The following is a 22,508-nucleotide window of genomic DNA, read 5'->3' as shown; positions in this document are numbered from 1 at the left end:
AAGTTTATTGAAATATCCTCTAATTTACATTTTATAACTACATCTCAAAACAGAAAAAAAAATCTACATTTTTTGTTTTTTTTTTGAGAAGAAGTCTCACTCTGTTCCTCAGGCTGGAGTGCAGTGGTGTAATATCGGCTCACTGCAACCTCCACCTCTCGGGTTCAAGTAATTCTCCTGCCTCCACCTCCCGAGTAGCTGGGATTATAGGCATCCCAACATTTTTAAATTATATTTCCTTTGTAAAATTTTGTCAGACTTATTTTGACAACACGTCCTTCAATAAATTCATATGCCCTCAAGCATTTGTCGAGCATGATTTTTTGCAAAAACCTGCAGTGCTTTATCTGATTATCAGCTCATAAGGCCAAGTTCTGGGGTTTTCAGTCAGCAGGGCAAATTAAAAGTATTGAGACTATTTCCCTATTTCATTTGCTGTAACTCAACATGTTGAAACAAATTATAGAAACCTGTATTTCAAAACAAGTTTTTAACTGCTCTTTAAAGGCTTGCCTTATAATTACATTTGTAATTTTCTCCAGATGTGTGCTATGATTGTGCCTACGAATAGCCACTGGTCTCCAGCCTGTGCAATATAGCAAGATCCCATTGCCTTTTAAAAAAAGTTACATAATGAGAGAGAAAGAAGAAAAGGCCCCCTTTCTACTTCTGGGTGTGATCTTTTTGTTGTCGTTGTTATTGAGGTGACGGGGTCTTACTCTGTTACCTAGGCTGGAGGACAGTGGTGCAATCTTGCCTCACTGCAACATCTGCCTCTTGGGCTCAAGCGATCCTCTCGCCTCCCAAGTAGCTGGGACTCCAGGCACGTGCCACCACACCTGACTAATTTTTTTGTATTTTTGGTAGAGATGGGGTTTCACCATGTTGCCCAGGCTAGCCAGTTGTAATCTTAAAGACATGATCCCTGGAGCTGCTGTAACCATCTTAATCATGAGGAAACAAGCCTGGGGATAACAGAATAGAAATACAGAAGCAAACTGGATTCTTAATAACATCATTAAGCTGCTAAATTAAGACATTGGAGCCATCTTACCTTGGGCTTATTATTTGAAATACTAAATTCCTTATTGTTCTTATTTTAAGTCAGTTGAATCAGGGATTTCTGTTACCTGTAGTCTCCTGATACATGTGGCTTTCAATGCCTGATATGATCTAGCCCCCAACACCTTCTGAGCTCACCAACAGATATTGTAATCTAGAACCCTGACATATTTAAAGTTCTCAGAATTGATTCTACCTTTTCTCACCTCTGAGCCCTTTTATTTGCTGTTAACTCTGCATAACTAACTTTCATTCACTTCTCTACCAAATGAACTCCTACATATCCTTAAAAACTCATCTCAAATATTACCTCCTCCATAAGCCCCCAGTCAGCTTACATGCTTCTTATTCTTTGCTCTTCTAGTACTTTGCCCATATATACTTCTATTAGGGCAAGCTGGCAGCTGTCTGATTGGACCTGATATCAGTGGGCCTGGTAGGAAGACAGAATATCTCTTTTGGACCTTAACAGGTATGTTTGGTCAGAAAAGTTGGGAGTCCTTGGGCTTAATCTAGATGGGAGAAGTTTAGACCAAGAAGATTTAAATTACTCTGCAAAGTAAAATACCGTAATTTTGAGCAATCCCTCTAGAGACTGGGTTTGGGAAGCTCTGGGAAGGAAAAAAAAAGGAGATGAAAGAGGAAGGATCAAGGCAAGATGGCAGGCAAGACTGAAGAGAACAGCCCATGAGAAACTCTCTGTATTACTTATCTATTGCTGCACAGCAAATTACTCCAAAACTTCATGGCTTAAAATAATAACAATAAGCATTATTATCTCTCATGGTTTCTGTGGGTTGGGAGTTTGGTTGCCCCTCAACTCAGGATCTTCTCATGAGGTTGCAATCAAGATGTTAGCTGGGGTTATAGTCTGCTAAAGTCTTAGCTGGAACTAGAGGATATCTTTCCAAGATGGCATGCATGGCTGGAAAGTTGATGCTGGCTATTCGTGGGAGGCCCCAGTTCCTTTTCACATGGTTCTGTCCCAGGGCTGCTTGAGTATCTTCAAGACATGGTAGCTGGCTTCCCCCAGGGTAGTCCTAAAGAGAGTGAGCAAGGTGGAAGCTTTATCCTTTGTATGACCTAGCCTCAGAAGTCAAGTATCTTCACTTCTGCCACATATTATTTGTTAAAAATGAGTCACTAACTCCTAGCATACATTCAAAGGGAGGGAAATTATAATTTTACTTGAGTGTGGATACCCTCCTCATGTGTATCATGTCATTTGAGGATTCTGACTCCACTCCTGGCCCTAAGAATGGCACATGCAAGCCAGGCCTAAAGTAATGGGCAAAATCTTATCCCTTGGTCAGAGCTACTGTTTCAGGAGTGGGCACATGGCCCAATTCTAGAAAAAGACATGTTTTCTGGGACAACACGCTTTTCTTAAAGAGCTTATGAGAGAACATTTCTCAACCACCTTCTGTGTTCTCAGGCCCCCCTGCTTTGTCTTACCAGGACCCCTACCTTGTTCCCTTCTACCTCTCTAGTCAGTCCCTGAAGACCTCTTATCTGGGTAAGAGGTCTTCCCTTGAGCTCCAGTAGGTGGAACCCAATGTTTACCTTCTCTTCCATCTCTGCCCCGACTCCATGCAGCACTTTGAGGAATCAAAAAAGAACCTGCTGTTGTACCTGGGGGGAAAAAAAAGGAAGCTCTTGGTGTACACATATGATAAGATGGCAGAGAAATGTTCATAAGTAAAAACTGACAGTGACAAAAATTCTAACATCACATATAAAAACTAACTTGAAATAGATCATAGTTCTGGATGTAAGAGCTAAAATGATAAAACTTGTAAAAGAAACTAGAGGAGAAAATCTTGGTAGCCTTGGGTTTAGCAAAGATTTCTTAGATTCAACAGCAAAAGCAAGATACATGCACACATAAAAAAAAACTTAATAAATCGGTCTTCATTAAAACTAAGATCTAGGCCAGGGTTGGTGGCTCATGCCTGTGATCTCAGGTCTTTGGGAGGCTGAAGTGAGAGGATTGCTTGAGGCCAGGAGCTCAAGAACAGCCTGAGCAACACAGTCAGACTCCATCTCTAACAACAATTTAAAAATAAAAATATATGCTATGCATGGTGGCATGCACCTCTCATCCTAGCACTCAGGAGGCTGAGGTGAGAGGATCAAGTGAGCCCAGGAGTTTGAGGCTGCAGTGAGCTATGACTGTGCCACTGCACTCCAGCCTGGGTGACAGAGTGAGACCCTGTCTCAAAAAAAAAAAAAGAAAAAAAAGACAACTAAGGTCTACTCCTTTTCAAAACACACTACTAAGAGAATAAAAAGATAAGCCACATGGTGGCTTATCTTATCCACTTAGCATTTCCTCTAACCAGAATAATACAAGGATGCCCATTTTTACCATTCTTATTCAACACAGTACTGGAAGTCTTCACCAGGCCAATCAGGCAAGGAAAAACAAAATAAAAGGCATCCAAATTGGAGAAGTGGAAGTCAAATTATTCCTGTTTGCTGATGATATGATATGATCCCACACAGTGGGTTATCCTTCTGTGGGAGAAAATATTTGCAAATCACATATCTGATAAAGGACTTGTATCTAGAATATGAAAAGAATTCTCAAAATTAAATAATAAGAATGCAAACAACCCAGGTGTAAATAAACGAAATATTTGGGCACTACACCAAAAAATATATACAGATGGCAAATAAGCCATATGTTCAAAAGATGTTCAAAATCATTAGTCACTAGAGAAATGCAAATTAAAACTACAGTAAGAAGATGGCTGACTAGACACAGGTAGTATGTGTCTCTTTCATGGAGAGGAGCCAGAAGAGTAAGTAGATATATTTTAAAGAGATTGTGTAGTAGAGAAGGCTAGGACTCACCAGGGAAGTGATGGGAAGCACCAGAAGTAAGTAAGGAGAGGGTTTGGGGACCAACTGAGAGCCCCGAGAAGCTCCTGGATGCAGGGAAACAATAAGAGAAATCCCTAGGGCTCCACACTCCAAAAAGAGCTTTTATGATCTTGGCTATGTGAGAAAACCCCAACCAACTTAGGACCTCAGGCCTGACCTATGGAGCTGCCTAAAATTGCACAGAGATGTTGCTCCAGAAAAGAAATCCACATGGAATTCTACAGGCATTTGAGACTAGAACAGCCTCAGTCAGGCATCATTTTGCTAGTCTAGATACCAGGGATCTACAGACATGGCTACGGCTATTGCACTGCTCCAAAAAGGGAGAGGGGAGACCAAGTGCTCTCATACACCCCTGGGAAAGTCCCTACTATCCTCCTGTGGGCTACTGTTGAGACTGAGACATGAACCCAGCCAAGGAGGGTTACGAAAACCAGGCTCTTCTATATATATCTAAGACAACACCGCTGTCCTGCAATGGGCTGCTATGTGACTGATATGTGAGCAGATTGCATTTCCCCACAGCTTCTTGCCCACACTGCTTGCCTGGAACGTGCCCCACCCTCTATGGTCCCAGGCCCAGGACACCATTTTGACAGTTTAATGTTGGGCTACATCCTGCCCTCAGGCTGAGTTCAGACTGATGTAGCTACAGCTACTGCCCAGCCAAAAACAGACAGGAAAACCAGGCTCTCCTACACATACCTAGGACAGTACCCGCTGCCCTGTGGGAGTTCAAAACCAGCCTGGACAACATAGTAAGACCCCATTTCTACAGAAAAAATTTAAAAATTTGACGGGCATCGTGATGTGCACCTATAGTCTCAGTTACCCAGGAGACTATGGCAGAAGGACTGCTTGAGCCCAGGAGGTTGAGGCTGTGGTGAGCTGTGATTACACCACTGTATTCCAGCCTGGGTGACAGAGCGAAACCCTGTCTGCAAAGAAAGAAATTAAGATGGAAATATTTTTTTAAAATTTGAAATGAATGAAAATGAAAGCACAACATACCAAAACCTGTGGGCTACAGCAAAAGCAATCCTAAGTGGGAAGTTTATTGCATTAAATATCTATATCAAAAAAGTAGAAAGATTACAAATTAACAACATAATGTCCCATCTCAAGAATAGAACAAGAACAAAGCAAACCCAAATTTAGCAGAAGAAAATATATAATAAAGATTAGATCATAACTAAATTAGAGACCCCCCAAAAAATCAATGAATGAAAAGTTGCTTCTTTGAATATGTAAACAAGATTGATAAGTCACTAGCTAGACCAAGAAAGAATAGAGGCGATCCAAATAAACAATTAGATATGAAAAATGAAAAATTAAAAATGATACCACAGGACTACAAAACATCATCAGAGACTATTATGAATAACTATATGCTCACAAACTAGAATATCTACAGGAAATAGGCAAATTTCTGGAAACACACAGTCTCCTGAGATTCAACCAGGAAGAAATAGAACTGAACAGAAGAACAATACTGAGTAGTGAGATTGAATCAGTAATTAAAAAAATGTCAACAACAACAAAAAAGTCCAGAACCATATGGATTCACAGCCAAATTCTACCAAACATTCAAAGAAAAACAATTATGAATTCTGAAGCTATTTTTAAAAACAGAGGAAGAGGGAAGTCTCCCTAACTCATTCTACAAGGCCAGTATCATCCTGATACGAAAACAAGACAAGGACATGACAAAAATAGAAAACTATAGACCAATATCCCTGATGAATATTGATGCAAAAATCTTTAACAAAATATTAGCAAATAGAATCCAACAACACATCAAAAAGATAATACACCATGACTAGGTTGGGTTTATCCCAGGAATGCAAGGGTGGTTCAATGTATGCAAATCAACAAATGTGATATATCATATAAACAGAATTAAGGACAATAACCTATATGATCATTTTATTAGATACAGACAAAAAATTGATAAAATTCAACATCTCTTCATGATAAAAATCCTCAACAAACTAGGCATAGAAGAAACATACCTTAACATAAATAAAGGTCATATATGACAAACCCACAGCCAACATCACAGTTGGTGGAGAAAAACTGAATACATTCCTTCTAATGGAACAATACAAGGATGCCCACTTTCCCCACTCTTATTCAGTATAGTACTGGAAGTCTTCACCAGGCCAATAAGGCAAGAGAAAAAAATAAAAGGCATCCAAATTGGAAAAGAGGAAGCAAATTATTCCTGTTTGCTGATGATATGATTTTATATCTAGAAGACCCCAAAGTCTTCTCCAAAAAAAACTTTTAGATTTGATAAACGAATGCAGTAGTTTCAGGATACAAAATTAATGTACAGAAATCAGTAGTGTTTCTATACAACAATGACAGTCTATCTGAGGACCAAATCAAGAAGGCAATCCCATTTACAATAGCTACAAAAAAATTTACCAAGGAATATATTTAACATAGGAAGTGAAAAATCTTTATAAGGAGAACTACAAAACATTGATGAAAGAAACTGTAGATAACACAAACAAATGGAAAAACATCCCATACTCATGGATTGGAAGAATCAATATTGTTAAAATGACCATAGTGCCCAAAGTAATCTGTAGATTAAATGCAATCCCTATCAAATTACTAATGTGATTCTTCACAGAATTATAAAAAACAATTCTAAAATTCATATGTAACCAAAAAAGGGACCGAATAGACAGAGCAATCCTAGACAAAAAGAACAAAGCTGGAGGCATCATATTACTGACTTTGAATTATACTATAAGGCTATACTCACCAAAGTATTGTGGTACTGGTATAAATATATACACATAAATCAATGGAATATGCTGGGCACAGTGGGGCACACCTGTAATCCCAGCACTTTGGGAGGGAGAGGGTGGATCACTTGAGGCCAGGAGTTGGAGACCAGCCTGGCCAACATGGTGAAACCTCATCTCTACTAAAAATGAAAAAAAAAAAAAATCAGCTGGGCATGATGGTGCACACTTGTAATCCCAGCTATTTGGGAGGCTGAGGCATGAGAATTGCTTGAGCCTGGGAGGCCAGGGCTACAGTGAGCCGTTACCACTCCACTGCACTCTAGGCTGGGTGACAAAGCAAGACTCTGCCTCAAAAAAAGAAAAAAACAATGGAATGGAATAAATAACCCAGAAATAAAGCCACATACCTATAAGACTGCTCTTTGACAAGCTCAACAAAAATAAACACTGGGAAAAGGACACCCTATTCAACAAATGGTGCTAGGAAAATTGGATTGCCATATGCAAAATAATGAAACTAGACCCATACCTCTCACCATAAACAAAAATTAAATCAAGATGGATTAAAGACCTAAATGTAATGCCTGAAACTATAAAGATCCTCAAAGAAAATCTGGGAAAAATTCTTCTGGACATTGGCCTAGGCAAAGAATTTATAACCAAGTCCTCAAAAGCAAATATAACAAAAACAAAATGGGACTTGATTAAATAAAAAAGCTTCTGCAAAGCAAAAGAAACAATCAACAGAGTAAACAGACACCTTACAGAATGGGAGAAATTATGCATACAACAAAGGACTAATAGCCATAATCTGCAAAGAACTCAAACAACTCAACAAGAAAAAAACAAATAATCCCATTAAAAAGTAGGCAAAGGACATGAACAGTCATTTTTCAAAAGATGACATACAAGTGGCCAAAGAATATATGAAAAAACGTTCAACATCACTAATCTTCAGAGAAATGCAACTGAAAACCACAATGAGATACCATCTTACACCAGTTAGAATGGCTATTATTAAAAAGTCAAAAACAACAAATGTTGGCAACAATGTGGAAAAAACGGAACAAGTATACATTGTTGGTAGGAATGTAAATTAGTACAACCTTTATGGAAAACAGTATGGAGATTTCTCAAATAACTAAAGATAGAAGTTACCATTCAATCTAATAATCCCTCCACTGGGTATATATCTAAATGGAAAGAAATCATTATATCAAAAAGATATCTGCACTATGTCTTTATTGCAGTACTAGTCACAATAACAAAGATATGAAATCAAACTGTGTCCATCAACAGAAGGTTGGATAAAGAAAATGTATTTTATATATACCATGGAATACTACTCAGCCATAAAAAGAATAAAATCATGTATTTTCCAGTGACATTGGTGGAACTTGAAGCTGCTATCCTAAGTGAAATAACTCAGAAAGTCAAATACTGCATGTTCTCACTTATAAATGGGAGCTAAACAAAGGTTACTTATGGATATATAGAGTGGACTATTAGACACTGGAGACTACAGAAGGTGGGAGGGTAGGAAGGGGGTGAGGGCTGAAAAATTACCTGTTGGGTACAATATTCACTATTTGGGTGATGGGTACACTAAAAGCCCAGCTTTTACCACTATGCAATATATGCATGTAAGAAAGTTGCACTTGTATCCCCTAAATATATAAACATTAAAACAAATTTTTAAGAGTAAAAAATAAAACCACAATTAGATACAACTACATATTCTCTAGAATGGATATAATCAAAAGACATAAAATAATTTGGGAGCTCTAGTGTTAGGTGCATGTATGTTTAGGATTGTGATATTTTCCTGATGGACAAGGCCTTTCACCATTATATAATGTTCCTCTTTGTCTCTTTTAACTGCTGTTGTTTTAAAGTTTGTTTTGTCTCATATAAGAATAGCTACCCCTGCTTGTTTTGGGTGTTCATTTGTATGAAATGCCTTTTTCCACCCTTTACTTTAAGTATATGTGAGTCCTTATGTGTTAGGTGAGTCTCCTGAAGGCAGCAGATGGTTGGTGAGTTCTTATGCATTCTGCAGTTCTGTATCTTCTCAGTGGATAAGTTCGATGTCAGTATTGACATGTGAGATACCGTGGCATTCGTTGTGCTATTTGTGGCCTGTGTACCTTGGTTTTTTTGTTTTTTCTTTTTAACTTGTATTTTTGCTTCATAGGTCCTGTGTGATTTATGCTTTAAAGAGGTTCTGTTTTAATGTGTTACTTACTGTACCTTAGGTATGTTAATCTGGCGTAAACAACATTAACTTTAGGAAAGTATATAATGGAACATATTGCAAAAATAAAATTGCTGCTTGGACATAGCCTAAGCCAGCCCTCCAGACTCCGCTTTTCCCTTTTCTTTCACTTCTGCGCACTCTCTCCCTCAGGTTGAACGAGACATCTACATTGGCAGTCTCAGGGACTCCCGCAGGTCGGTAGCCCCCCAGCAGATGTGCTGGACCCCAACATCTGGCACCCGAACAGGGACTGAGGTGCTGATTTAAAAATGAAACATGTTTCTAAGTTTTTAGAGATTGTTTATGAATTGTGCCCGTGGGTCTCTGAGGAGGGATCATTAGATGAATCTACCTGGAGTAAAATAGGAACTAAGATTGAGGAATACGCCGCCACTCATCAATCTTCCCCGCAGGCAGAACTGCTACTTTCGGTTTGGCCACAGTTGCGCCACGCTGTCTGCCTGCCTGCTGCTTCTCTTGCTTCTAATCCCTCTTCTTTCTTTTACAAATCTAATCCTGATGATGGAGGGGGCAGCTGTAATTTGCCACCTTGTGATCCTCGAAACGAGCCCAATTCCACCCTCGGAGTTGGACCTGGAGCCGGAAGTGGAGGAGCTCGGGACGAAGGGATCGGAACCGAAGTAAAAAACAGTGCTTTGGAGAACACGCAGTGTTAGTTTGGGGCAGAGGTCACGTTTGTGTCTTTCCTAGATCTGCCCCCTCACCTATCTGGGTTCCTGACTGCCTGGTCAAGCATGAATTCCCCATCAGGCAGTGCAAACGACCTGCTACCCCGTCTTTGTCATCTCTGGCTGACGCCGCCAGACTCTCCGAGCAGCTCAATCAGCGAACTCCCAGACTCTGCAATGGGACAGCCCCCTGCGCCATCTAACTGCTGAAGCAGCCACCCTGGTCGCATCTTCTGGACAATCCCGTTCCCCTACCTTATGTTACCCGTTAATGTTTCTGGGCCTTGGTATGATGAAAAAGCCCTTCTTATTTTCCAACAAGTTCATGATCTTATGATCCGCCCTAAATGTTTCCTTGGTATTCTCATTGCTAGCATTATTGCTGTTTCAGTTGTGGCCACTGCTGCTACCATGGCTGTTAGTCTTGCTCATAGTGTCCAAAATGCTACTTATGTTAATCACCTTGCAAAGAATATTTCTGTTACAATGGGAACTCAAATAGATATTGATAAGAAAATAGATGAAAAACTTAATGCTTTGGAACAAACTGTTATTATTCTTGGTGATAAACTTTATAATATTCAAAACCACCTGGCCCTTTGTTGCCATGCTGATTATAAATATATTTGTGTTACTAATACTCCTTATAATGACACTAAATGGCAGTGGCCTCTTGTTAAGGCCCATTTACAAGGAATTTGGACTCATGACAATTTATCTCTAGATGTTTTCAAGCTTCAGCAGGAAATTCATGCCATTGATTTTTCTCGTCGAAACCTGCCTGAGGATGACACAATCGCCCATGATATTGTGGACACCTTGTCTTCCTGGGTACGTGGAGTTCATATCCCATCCTTTTCCTCTTTAATTGGTATTGGAGTGGTTTTACTCCTTCTTATAGTCCTTCTCCCAGTACTCTTTCGCCTTGTGTTCTCCTCCCTTCAACAATTGTGGCTCAAGCTTTTTAAGTTGCATCTAAAAACAAAAGGGGGAACTGAGGGATCTGTGGGGATTGCTTCTGTGTGAGGCCCCTAGGAAATGGGCCTCACCACACGGTGAGCTTGAGCCCGGACACAGATCCCCAGTTGGGGGAGTCGAGCTGAGGGAAAGCAGGAACCGAGAGAGGGACTATGCTATTCAAAATAATTAACAGACATTACTTTATGGATTTGAGGACTTGGGAGGCATTGTGTCCACTTTCGGCTCCTTATGGTTTATTGCTTGATTGTGTTCATTTTGGACCCTTGTTACCTTCATTGTAAAATATTAACTTAAGTATTTACACTTGGTAACTTACTTACCGTAACTTACTGGGTGTAACCGTAACTTACTCACCATAACTTACTGGGCGTAACCATAACTTACTTACCGTAACTTACTGGCTGTAACTGACTTACTGGGCGTAACTTAGTGGGCATAACTTGCTTACTGTAACTTAAGTATGTTGATCCGGCGTAAACAACATTAACTTTAGGAAAGTATATAATGGAACATATTGCAAAAATAGAATTGCTGCTTGGACATAGCCTAAGCCAGCCCTCCAGACTCCGCTTTTCTCTTTTCTTTCACTTCCGCGCACTCTCTCCCTCAGGTTGAACGAGACATCTACGTTGGCGGTCTCAGGGACTCCTGCAGGTTGGTAGCCCCCTGGCAGACATGCCGGACCCCAAAACAAAGTGCTGGGATTATAGGCGTGAGCCACTGCGCCCGGCCTTGAATTTCTTTCTTCTACTTGTTCAATTCTATTGCTGAAACTTTCCAGACCATTTTACATTTCTATAAGTGTGTTCAATATTTCCTGAAGTTTTGATTGTTTTTCTTTATGCTATCTATTTCCTTGACTAGTTCTCCCTTCACTTTCTATATCATTTTTTGGATTTCCTTGAATTGGCCGTCACATTTCTCTGGTGCCTCCCTGATTAGCTTAATAACTAATCTCCTCAATTCTTTTCCAGGTAAATCAGGAATTTCTTCTTGGTTTGGATCCATTGCTGGTGAGCTAGTGTGATTTTTTGAGGGTGTAAAAAAGCCTTGTTTTGTCATACTACCAGGCTTGGTTTTCTGGTTCCTTCTCATTTGGTTAGGCCCTGTCAGAGGGAAGGTCTAGGGCTGAAGGCTATTGTTCATCTTTTGTCATGCAGGGGACATTCCCTTGATGTAGTACTCTCCCCCTTTTCCTATGGATGTGGCTTCCTGTGAGCCAAGCCGCAGTGATTGTTATCTCTCTTCTGAGTCTAGCCACACAGCAAGTCTACCTGGCTCCAGGCTGGTACTAGGAGTTTGTGATTACAGAGTCCTAAGATGTGAACTGCCTATTGGTCTCTCAGCCGTGGATAGCAGCACTGTTGCAGTGGAGGTGGCAGGGGGGTGAAAAGGACTCTGTGACGGTTCTTAGCTTTGGTGGTTTAGTGCTCTATTTTTGTGCTGGTTGGTCTCCTGCCAGGTGGTGGTACCTTCCAGAGAGCATCAGCTATAGAGGTATAGAGAGGAACTTGCAGAGAGCAGAGCCCTAGAACTCCCAGGCCCTAGGCTGGGTGCGGTGGCTCACGCCTATAATCCCAGCACTTTGGGAGACCGAGGTGGGTGGATCACAAGGTCAAGAGATCGAGACCATCCTGGTCAACATGGTGAAACCCTATCTCTACTAAAAATACAAAAATTAGCTGGGCATAGTGGCGCGCGCCTGTAGTCCCAGCTACGCGGGAGGCTGAGGCAGGAGAATTGCTTGAACCCAGGAGGCAGAGGTTGCGGTGAGCCAAGATCGTGCCATTGCACTCCAGCCTGGGTAACAAGAGCGAAACTCCATCTCAAAAAAAGAAAAAAAAAAGAACTCCCGGGCCCTAGAAGCTACCAAGGTGGATAGGGAAGGTGCATAGATCTGCCTAGGCTTTTCTTTTCTTTTCTTTTTTAGAGAGGATCTCGCTATGTTGCCCAGGCTGGCGTGCAGTGGCTATTCACAGGCACAGTCCCACTACTGATCAGCACGGGAGTTTTGACCTGCTCCATTTCCGACCTGGGCCGGTTCACCCCTCCTTAGGCAACCTGGTGGTCCCCCACTCCCAGGAGATCACCATATTGATGCTGAACTTAGTGCGGACATTCAATCAGCATAGCACACTATAGCCCAGATCTCCTGGGCTCAAGTGATCCTCCCACCTCAGCCTCCCAAGTAGCTGGAACTACAGGCATGCACCACCGCACCTGCCTTTTTTTTTTTTCTGAAGATGGAACGGAGTCTCCCTCTGTCACCCAGACTAGAGTGCAATGACAGGTGATCTCAGTTCACTGTAACCTCCTGGGTCTCCTGGGTTCAAGCCATTCTCCTGCCTCAGCTTCCCAAGTGGCTGGGATTACAGATGTGTACCACTACACCTGGCTAATTTTTTTGTATTTTTAATAGAGATGGGGTTTCCCCATGTTGGCCAGGCTGGTCTTAAACCCCTGATCTCAGGTGATCCATCCGCCTCAGTCTCCTAAAATGCTGGAATGTGAGTCGTCGCACCTGACCTGCCTAGCCTTTTATATGCTATTCTGTAATGAGTAAGTTGTGAAGGCACGAAAGGCCAAGTAATAAAGAGAAAAGAGCTGATTGATTAAAAGGAGGCAATGAAGAAATTAGCATTGGATAAGGCAGAAGACCAGGTATGAGTGTTGAGGATGTGCCTGTAATAAAAATATAGTAAAAATTTGGAATAGAACCTGGAGAACATCCAGGAAAATTACACACACAGGTAACTTGGGGATTCAAGGCTTATGGGTTTGAGGCCAAGTTTCTTTTTTTTTTTCTTTAGTGAAAATGTTGTTTCAATGTTTGCTGCCTCCATAACTGGCTAGTTGCTTTGATAATGCATCCCATATGTATAAAGGATTCAATACCACAGAGCACTAAAAATATATCCCATCTACTTCCATAAACAATTCGAAATTTATCCCATGCTGATAGCTTATCATTTTTGTATGTCAAGGATGACAGACCATTATGTTATTTGATAACAATTCAAGGAAAGCTTTATAATTCTAGCCCTTTCACTTAAGAATTTAGTCTACTGTTTATGATACGAAGTTCATGCAATAACTAAGGTCACATATGACATAAGCCAGAAGTAAGGATGCTATTGTTAGAAGAAAAGGAGGCTAATTTGTGAGACACCCAAAATTTGGTGCTGTAGTTTAGCAACAAGCTGATTGTCTAAACAAGCAAAAGTTCCTTGCTTGCAGTTGGCCTGAAAAAAAGAAGGGAAAAAAAAAGCAAAAGACAATAACTGTGATAGTTTTGGTTTCCTGCTTGGGAGTTAGGTGATGTGATGCCATTGATTTCTGTGATGGTGGATGGACAGATATAAAGGAAAAAATCAGTAATCTTTTTTGTTTTTTGAGATGGAGTTTCGCTTGCCTCCCGGGTTCAAGCAATTCTCCTGCCTCAGCCTCCTAAGTAGCTGGGATTATAGGCATACACCACCGTGCCTGGCTAATTTTTTTTTTTAGGACGGAGTTTTGCTCTTGTTACCCAGGCTGGAGTGCAATGGCGCGATCTCGGCTCACTGCAACCTCCGCCTCCTGGGTTCAGGCAATTCTCCTGCCTCAGCCTCCTGAGTAGCTGGGATTACAGGCACGCGCCACCATGCCCAGCTAATTTTTTCTTTGTATTTTTAGTAGAGACGGGGTTTCACCATGTTGACCAGGATGGTCTCGATCTCTTGACCTCATGATCCACCTGCCTCGGCCTCCCAAAGTGCTGGGATAACAGGCGTGAGCCACCGTGCCCGGCCAAGTTTTTTGTATTTTTTAGTAGAGATGGGGTTTCACTACGTTGGCCAAGCTGGTCTTGAACTCCTGACCTCAGGTGATCCACCCACCTCGGCCTCCCAAAGTGCTAGGATTACAGGTATGAGCCACTGCATCCAGCCATAATCATTACAATAATAGTAGTAATCCACATTTGTTGAGTTCTAACTATAGTACATAGTGTGCCTAATAGTATACTAAGCATTTAGCATTCTTTTTCTAATTTAATCCTCAAACAATCCAGTGAAGCACAGTTGTCCCTCAGTATCCATGGGGGACTGGTTCCAGGACACACACCCCCACCTCTACAGATACCAAAATCTGCAGATGCTCAAATTAATAATGTAACGTGGCACGGTATTTGCAAATAACCTACACACATCTCATCTACTTTAAATAATCTCTAGATTACTTATAATACCTAATACAGTGTAAATGCTATGTAAATAGTCATTATACTGTATTGTTTAAAAAATAACATACTGAGCATGTTAGGTGCAGATGCATCTTTTCCCATTATTTTCTCTCCCAGTTGGTTGAATTCATGAATGCAGAACCTATGGATACAGAGGGCATTCTCTGCTTGCTCTTAGAGTATTATTACTGCTTTATAGATGAAGAAAGTGAAGCTCAGGTCAAATAAGGGAACTTCAGCTACCCTAGGATACCCTTTCCATTCTCATTTTCTGATGGGGATTCATGGCCAAAGCAAAGATGGGATGAGTCAGAGATGAGGCTTTCTGTTTATAGTTTTTAAAATACCATTTTTACCAACTCTGTTTTGTTAGTTTGTTACCTTGATCTGGAGAGGCAGCAGACTGTATTTAAGAGTTTACACTCTGAAGTCAGGCAGATCAGAACAAGGATTTCTGAGAAAGAAAAATAAATAAAATGTAAAAATAAGATATAATACAAAATAAAATAAATGAAGTCAGGAGACCAGTGTTTGAAATCTGGCTTCACCTTTTACCACCTGCATTACCTCAAGGAAGTTATGTTTCTTATAGCTCATTTCCTTATCTACAAAATATGAATTATTAGCCCAGCTTTTAGGGTTGCTGCCCTCAATCTTTTTTCACAGAAACCAGTGACCTTTTCAAAATGCAAAATTGACCATGTTGCCCAACTTCAACTTAAAATTCCACAATGGAATCCCATTGTTCTTAAAATGTAAAACCAATCTCTTTAACATGACTTGCAAAGCCTCTCAAGGACTGCTCCCTACTTACTTGCCAGGACTCAGACATGCTTCACCTGGCTCCACAAACACTGTTCTTGTCCTATCACCACAGGACTTCTGCTGTTATGTTTCTCTTTGTCCAGAAGGTTCTGCCTCCCTTACTCCTTCCACCACCCCTCCCTCTGATGCAACCTAATTAACTCTTCTTATCTTTAAAATCTTACTTCAAATGTCATTTTCCTTCTGTGACATAATGCCTAGACTAAGTCAAATCCCCTTAACATATGCTGTTAGTATATTATGTGCCTTTCCTTTATCCCACACATCCCAGTTGTAGTTTTACATTTGTGAATCTTTGGTCTATGTTTATCTTCCCCAGAAGACTTTAAGCTCCACTAGAGAAAATACCATACGTGGATTTTTTCATCTTGTATCCCTGGCACTTTGTTTAAGGACTGGCACATATTATTTGAGAGAATAAATGAATTGGCTACCACTATTAAGCTTTGCTGCCCCCTGCTGAGTCATGGCCTTCAGCCTATTAAACTAGCACCAATCTGACATTCACACCTAGTATGATGATATCATAGCAGATCTTTTTCAAAATGTGGTCCAGGGACCACCTGTGTCAGAATGATCTTATAAAATGCATATTCTCATACCTTACTCTAAAAGATGATTTTTAGGCCTATGTTAGGGTTGAAAAGTTGGCGTGGGTTGGGCGCGGTGGCTTACGTCTGTAATCCCAGCACTTTGGAAGGCTGAGACAGGCGGATCACTTGAGGTCAGGAATTCGAGACCAGCCTGGCCAACATAATGAATCCCTGTGTCTACCACAAATATGTTTTAAAAATTTGTCAGGCATGGTGGTGCGTGCCTGTAATCCCAGCTACTCAGGAGGCTGAGGCAGGAGAATCACTTGAACCCAGGAGGTGGAGGTTGCAATGAACCAAGATCCAGCCAGGGTGACAGACAAAAATAGAAGAAATTTGCATGTCTGACAAGCTCCCCTGGATGATTTGAGAGCCACTGATATAAAAGGAAGGAAAGAAGGAAAGAAAGGAAAGAAGGAAAGAAAGGAAAGAAAAGGAAGAAACTGATTTACAGTCTCACTACCCTTTTCTTTTTTGAGATGAGGGTCTTCCTATGGTGCCCAGGCTGGACTTGAACTCCTGGGCTCAAGCAATCCACCCACCTCAGCCTTCCAAAGGACTGGGATTACAGGTGTGAACCACTGTACCTGGCCAAATTAATCATATTAAAGTGGACAATTTGGTGGCATTTAGTACATTCACAATGTTGTACAACCACTACTTCTACCTAGTTCTGACTCATTTCATCACCCTGATAGGAAACCCTATCCCCATTAAGAAATTACTCTTATTCTTCTCTGCCTGGTGCATCTGGTAACCACCAATCTGTGTTCTGTCTCTATACAGCTATCTATTCTGGATATTTAATATAAATGGAATAGTATGTGACCTTTTGCATTTGGCTTCTTTCAAGATTCATTCACATTATAGCATGTATCAGTTCTTTGTTTCTTTCTATGGTTCAATTATATTCATCGTATGTGTACACAATTTGTTTATCCATTATTTGGCTGATGGACATTTAGACTGTTTCTACCTATTGCCTAGTGTGAAAAGTGCTGCTATGACCATGCATGTACTTGCTTGAGTACCTATTTTCAATTCTTTTGAGTATTGTCTTAGTCTATTTTGTGTTGCTATAAAGGAATACCTGAGGTGGGTAATTTATATAGAAAAGAAGTTTATTTGGGTTACGGTTGTGCGGGTTGTACAAGAAGCAGGGAACCAGTATCTGCCCAGCTTCTGGGGAGGGCCTCCGGCTGCTTCTGCAGAGATCACATGACAAGAGATGAGGCAAGGGGTATGGGGTTGGGGGTGGTGCCAGGCTCTTTTTAACAACTAGCTCTCACTGAAACTAATAGAATGAGAATTCACTCACACCTTTCCCCCAAGGAGGGCATTAATCTATTCATGAGGGATCTATTCCCATGACTCAAATACCTCCCAGTAGGCCCACCTGGAACATTGGAGATCATATTTCATCATGAGATTTGGAGGGGATAAACATCTAAACTATAGCAGACATATACCTAGGGGTGGGATTGCTGGGTCATATGGTAATTCTATGTTTAACTTTTTGAGAAACTGCTAAACTGTTTCCCATAGTGGCTGAATGATTTTACATTCTCACCAGCACTGAGGGTTCCAATTTTCTCAATGGTTATTTTCTTGCCAATGGTTGTTATTTTCAACAATGATTTATTTTTGTTAAAGCCATCCTCATAGGTATGAAGTGGCATAGCCAATAATCTTTTGACAAAGAAAAATGAAAATGTTTTTATTGCAAGCCTGAATAAATATTCAAGAAAATATAAAAGACAAATTTGCTTTTGACGTATTTTCCTTTTACTTGATGGCATAATGTTGATCTGTGAAAACATGTGAATATCTACTTTCCTCATCCTTCTAGAAATAATGCAAAATATAATATTGAAACTCAAGTTGAGCATGAGTAAATGAGGACTATTACTCAGCTTTTTCTTGTTTCTGACAAGAAAGGGATCATTTCCCTGTATTACTTTCCAGCATAAAAATAAAAATTATAAATCTTGAATATTGTAGTCCCAAGAGAGATAATCCACAAACCATGCCATGAATGTGCCACCCTGGTTCAAGCCATTCTCATGCCTCCGCCTCCTAAGTAGCTGGGATTACAGGCATGTACACCTTGCCTGGCTAATTTTTGTATTTTTAATACAGATGGGGTTTCACCATGTTGGCCAGGCTGGTCTTGAATTCCTGGCCCTAAGTAATCTGCCCACTGTGGCCTCCCAAAGTACCGGGAGGTGTGAGCCACCATATCCGGCCATAAAATTAAATTTTAAAAAAAAGTTCAAAGAGGAGGATTAAAGAATGAAAGTGACTCATCAGACAGATAAAAGCGGAATAAGAAATCTGGGAAGAAGGACTAACGTTGGCATAGAAAACTGCCCTCTACTACTTGTATTTTCCTCAATAAATGGTAATTACAAATTTTTAAAAAACTGCTCCACTGTACAATATTTATGTACACAGAATATCCCACATGGGCTGATATATCCATTCTTAAAGCCATGTTTTGCCCTTAACTGGAATATATGTGAGTCAGGAAAAGACATGAAGTCTACCGTTGTATCTCAATTGAAGCCCTTGCTAGCACAAGGATTGTTTGAAAACCTAGATGTTTTTATGCACCCAGGGTATAAATGATAATAAGATGAAAAGTGAGCCAGGTCACACTTTTCTTTTGTAAGATGAAAGGATAGATTGAGAATGGGGAAGAAGGAAAGAAGAATTGTCTCAATGGCTTTTTCTGGAAGATTAATTTTAGGAAAGAATTCATCCAGATGAGGAATAGCAAATTGATTCCCTTGAAACAATGTTTCCTAAATACCCCTTGGAAAGTCTTCCTGTGTACATTCTCCAGTTTGAAAACTGCTAAAATAAATAACGGTATCTCCTCATCCTTTCAGTCTTCATTGATTACCCCATCTCTGAATTCCTGCAGCTCTTACATTCTATTTCTTCACCATTTAGGAATCAGTTTCTCTTTAAGTGACTGTAAGGTAAGCAGTCTTATTTTGATGTGTGGCTGCTGGAGTCAATCTCATTTCATACTACACTCATACCTCATGTCAGGTATAATGGCAGTTCAGGGAAGGAGGGTAGTATAAGCTGGAGGCAGCAGTGGGATATGTTTTGAACCTTCAATAATGAGAATTTTTATAAGAACAAAGGGAAAAATGCATTCTAGGGAAGAGCAGTGTCTGCTAAGACATAAATTCAGCTGCTGTAACAAAGATTCTGATTAACAGTAATTGCTTAACAAGCTCTCTCATGCCTGAGCACAAGTGGTCTGAGGTGATAGGATGCCCCGTGGTGTTAAGGACACAGGTTTCTTCTAACTTCTGCCACCTGCTAAGGAACAGGCCTTGTCCTCATGGCCAAAAATAGTTATCTTCCAGGTCTGTGTTCTGATGAGAAGGGAGAAAATGAGCAAGAGGAGAACATTCCCTTTTCTTTTAAAGGCACGCCCCAGGTGTTTCAAACAGCACTTTTACTCACATGCCTCTAGCTAGAACTTAGTCACACAGCCAATGTTAGTTGCCAGGGAAGCTGGGGAAAATATATGGGTTTTAGCTGGGAAGCTGCATGCCCATACTGAAACGTGAGATTTCTATTACTAAAGAAAAAAAAAAAAGGAGAGAGAGAGAGAGACAGAGAGAGAGAGAGAGAGAGAGAGAGAGAGAGAGAGAGAGAGAGAGAGAGAGACTTGATGGTAAGAAAACTAGTGGTCTCATAGAGAGATGTAGAAAATGATGAGATAGAAGAGAGAATGTGAAAAACAATTGTACTGGGAATACAAGAAAATATGATTGACTACAGTACCTGAGCAGCTGCAGGTGCAGGAAACTTTTGAGGGTTTGTGAAGAATATTACCAAGTACTTTGCCTACTATTTTTTTTTTCTTTGAGACAGAGTCACATTCTGTCATCCAGGCTGGAGTGCAGTGTTGCAATCTCAGCTCACTGAAACCTCCGCGTCCCAGTTTCAAGTGATTCTCCCATCTCAGCATCTGAGTAGCTGGGACTATAGGCACATGTCACTATGCCTAGCTAATTTTTGTATTTTTAGTAGAGACAGGGTTTCACCATGTTGGCCAGGCTGATCTCAAACTCCTGACCTCAAGTGATCCACCAGCCTCAACCTCTCAAAGTGCTGGGATTACAAGCATGAGCCACCACACCTGGTCTGCTTACTATTAAATTTTTTTAGAAAGGTTTAGTGCTGATGAGATGTACGATAGTGTGTATGGGTATGTGTGTAGATGTGTTGAAATAGTCAGAATGGGTCAGGTGCTTACTATTCAAAGTGTGGTCCAAGGTCTAGCAGCATCGGCATCATTTAGGAGCTTGTCAAAAATGCAGAATCTAGGTGGGCATGGTGGCTCACAACTGTCATCCCAGCACTTTGGGAGGCTGAGAAAAGAGGATTGCTTGAACCCAGGAGGTCTAAGGCCATTCTGGGCAACACAGTAAGACCCTGTCTCTAAAAAAAGAGAGAGAAAGAAAAAGAGGAAAGGAAGGAAGGAGAGGGAAAAAGGAAAGGAAGAAAGAGAGGAAGAGAGAGAAAGAAATGTGGAATCTTAGGCCCCACCAAGACCTACAGAACTGCAATCTGCATTTTAACAAATTCTTCAGCTAATATCATTTACCATATTTAAGTCTCGGAAGTACTGGGCTAGTTTATGCTATGGTGTGGAATAATCCAGAAAGCGCTGTGTCTTAAAACAACTAAGATTTATTTCTCACTGATGCTGAAAGTCTGCCTGGGAGCAAGCAGGTAGCAAGTAGGGAACTCTGCTTCATATCATCATCGCCAGAGCCCCAAGCTGATGGAGCCTCCACCGTCTGAACAAATAATCACTAGTCATGTGGCAGAGGAGGAAATGTGTGACTCTTCTGCTTCCCTTGTATTTTGCTGGCCAAAAGCAAATCCCATGGCCATGCATATCTTCAAGGAGGTGGGAAAAACATCTATGTACCTGGAAGAAGAATCAAAATACTGCTGAGACTAGGGGATCCTTGAAGCAGGTAGGCCTTTCAAGGGGTTATGACAATACAGATGTAATCAGATTCAGGGAAAGTATATCAATACGAAGGAAAGGGGGAGCATAAACGAAGAAACAGTTCAGAATAATGATGGTTCTGAATGGGCAGTCAAGGAAGACTCCAGCTTTAGAGTCTCATTGACCAGGCAGATAGTGAAGACTTTCATGGAAAATGAAAAGTTTGGAGGAATGGGTTGGGGTGGGGAGTGGAAAGGCTAAGTTTGGAATGGTAATGCTGAGTCGGAAATTAAGGTGGATATTCACCCCTTATCTTTCCAACCGCATGTTTATCCCCTTCCCCCTCACTCCCCATGCTCCAGTCACACTGGCCTTCTTTCCGTTCCTCATGCACCAACCTTGTTCTCACCTTAGGATTGTTGTACCTACTGCTTCTTCTGCTGGCATGCCCTTCACCAAGTCTGTCAATAACTGGCTCCTGCCTGTCATTCAGAACTCACCATACATGTCAACCTCCTTAGAAAGGCCTTCCTTGGCCATAACCATGTAGCCACCTAGTCACACTATATCATACCACCCTATTTCAAAGATCAGTACAGCATCTAGAGCTATTTGACATTTTTTGTGTTTTTCTCTGTCCCACCTCCCACCCCCATCATGAGAACACGGACTCTGTCTGTCCTGTATCCCAGCTTCAAGTTGGTACTCAAACATTACTGAAAGTTAAAAGTATGCAATAATGGAAATATAGGGTTCCAATGAGGGCAACTGGTTTGGAATGGCAAAGTTCTCCAAGGTATTAAAGATGACTAAGAAGCACTAAACTCTTAGGAATGTTCCACTTCAATGGCTAGAGAAGTGTAAGCAACTGAGAAGTCTTAAAGGTAGAACAGAGTGGTTTCTGAAGCTAGGAAAACGTTTCAATGAGGGGGTGGGTCAATAGGGAGCCCAGTGGGGGTGGGGGCAAGTATTATCTCTGTTAAGGAAAATGAGAATAGGAAAAAAAACCGTTGGATTTGGAAAGGTATTTATGACCAATGAATAAAGGAGTAAGAAATGTAAAGAGCTTAAGGAGAGAAAGGACCTAGAGGTGGGTAGGTCATTACTGGAGCAATCTGGCAGTAAAGGGAATTAGTACTCTAGCAGGATTGAATGGGTTTTTGTGACACCTATTCATTTCTCAAGCTAAATATGCTAGAGGAGAGACTGAACATGCTGTGGAGGAGGAGTTCTTTTCGAAAAGTTTT

At 40.9% G+C, this 22,508-nt stretch overlaps 1 long non-coding RNA gene across 1 annotated transcript; it reads right to left on the bottom strand.

Annotated features, from left to right (window-relative positions):
- Positions 1 to 1,974: 1,974 nt before the first annotated feature.
- On the bottom strand, positions 1,975 to 15,315 carry LOC144578723 (uncharacterized). Its single transcript, XR_013525061.1, has 3 exons — positions 15,238 to 15,315; positions 2,626 to 2,694; positions 1,975 to 2,102 (listed from the first exon to the last, which is right to left on the bottom strand). It is a non-coding gene; the product is annotated as an uncharacterized LOC144578723 (long non-coding RNA).
- Between the last annotated feature and the right edge of the window lie 7,193 nt (positions 15,316 to 22,508).

Source organism: Callithrix jacchus, chromosome 12, assembly GCF_049354715.1.
Source record: "Callithrix jacchus isolate 240 chromosome 12, calJac240_pri, whole genome shotgun sequence".
NCBI classification, from domain to species: domain Eukaryota; kingdom Metazoa; phylum Chordata; class Mammalia; order Primates; family Cebidae; genus Callithrix; species Callithrix jacchus.
This window is presented reverse-complemented; position numbering and strand designations above follow the sequence as displayed.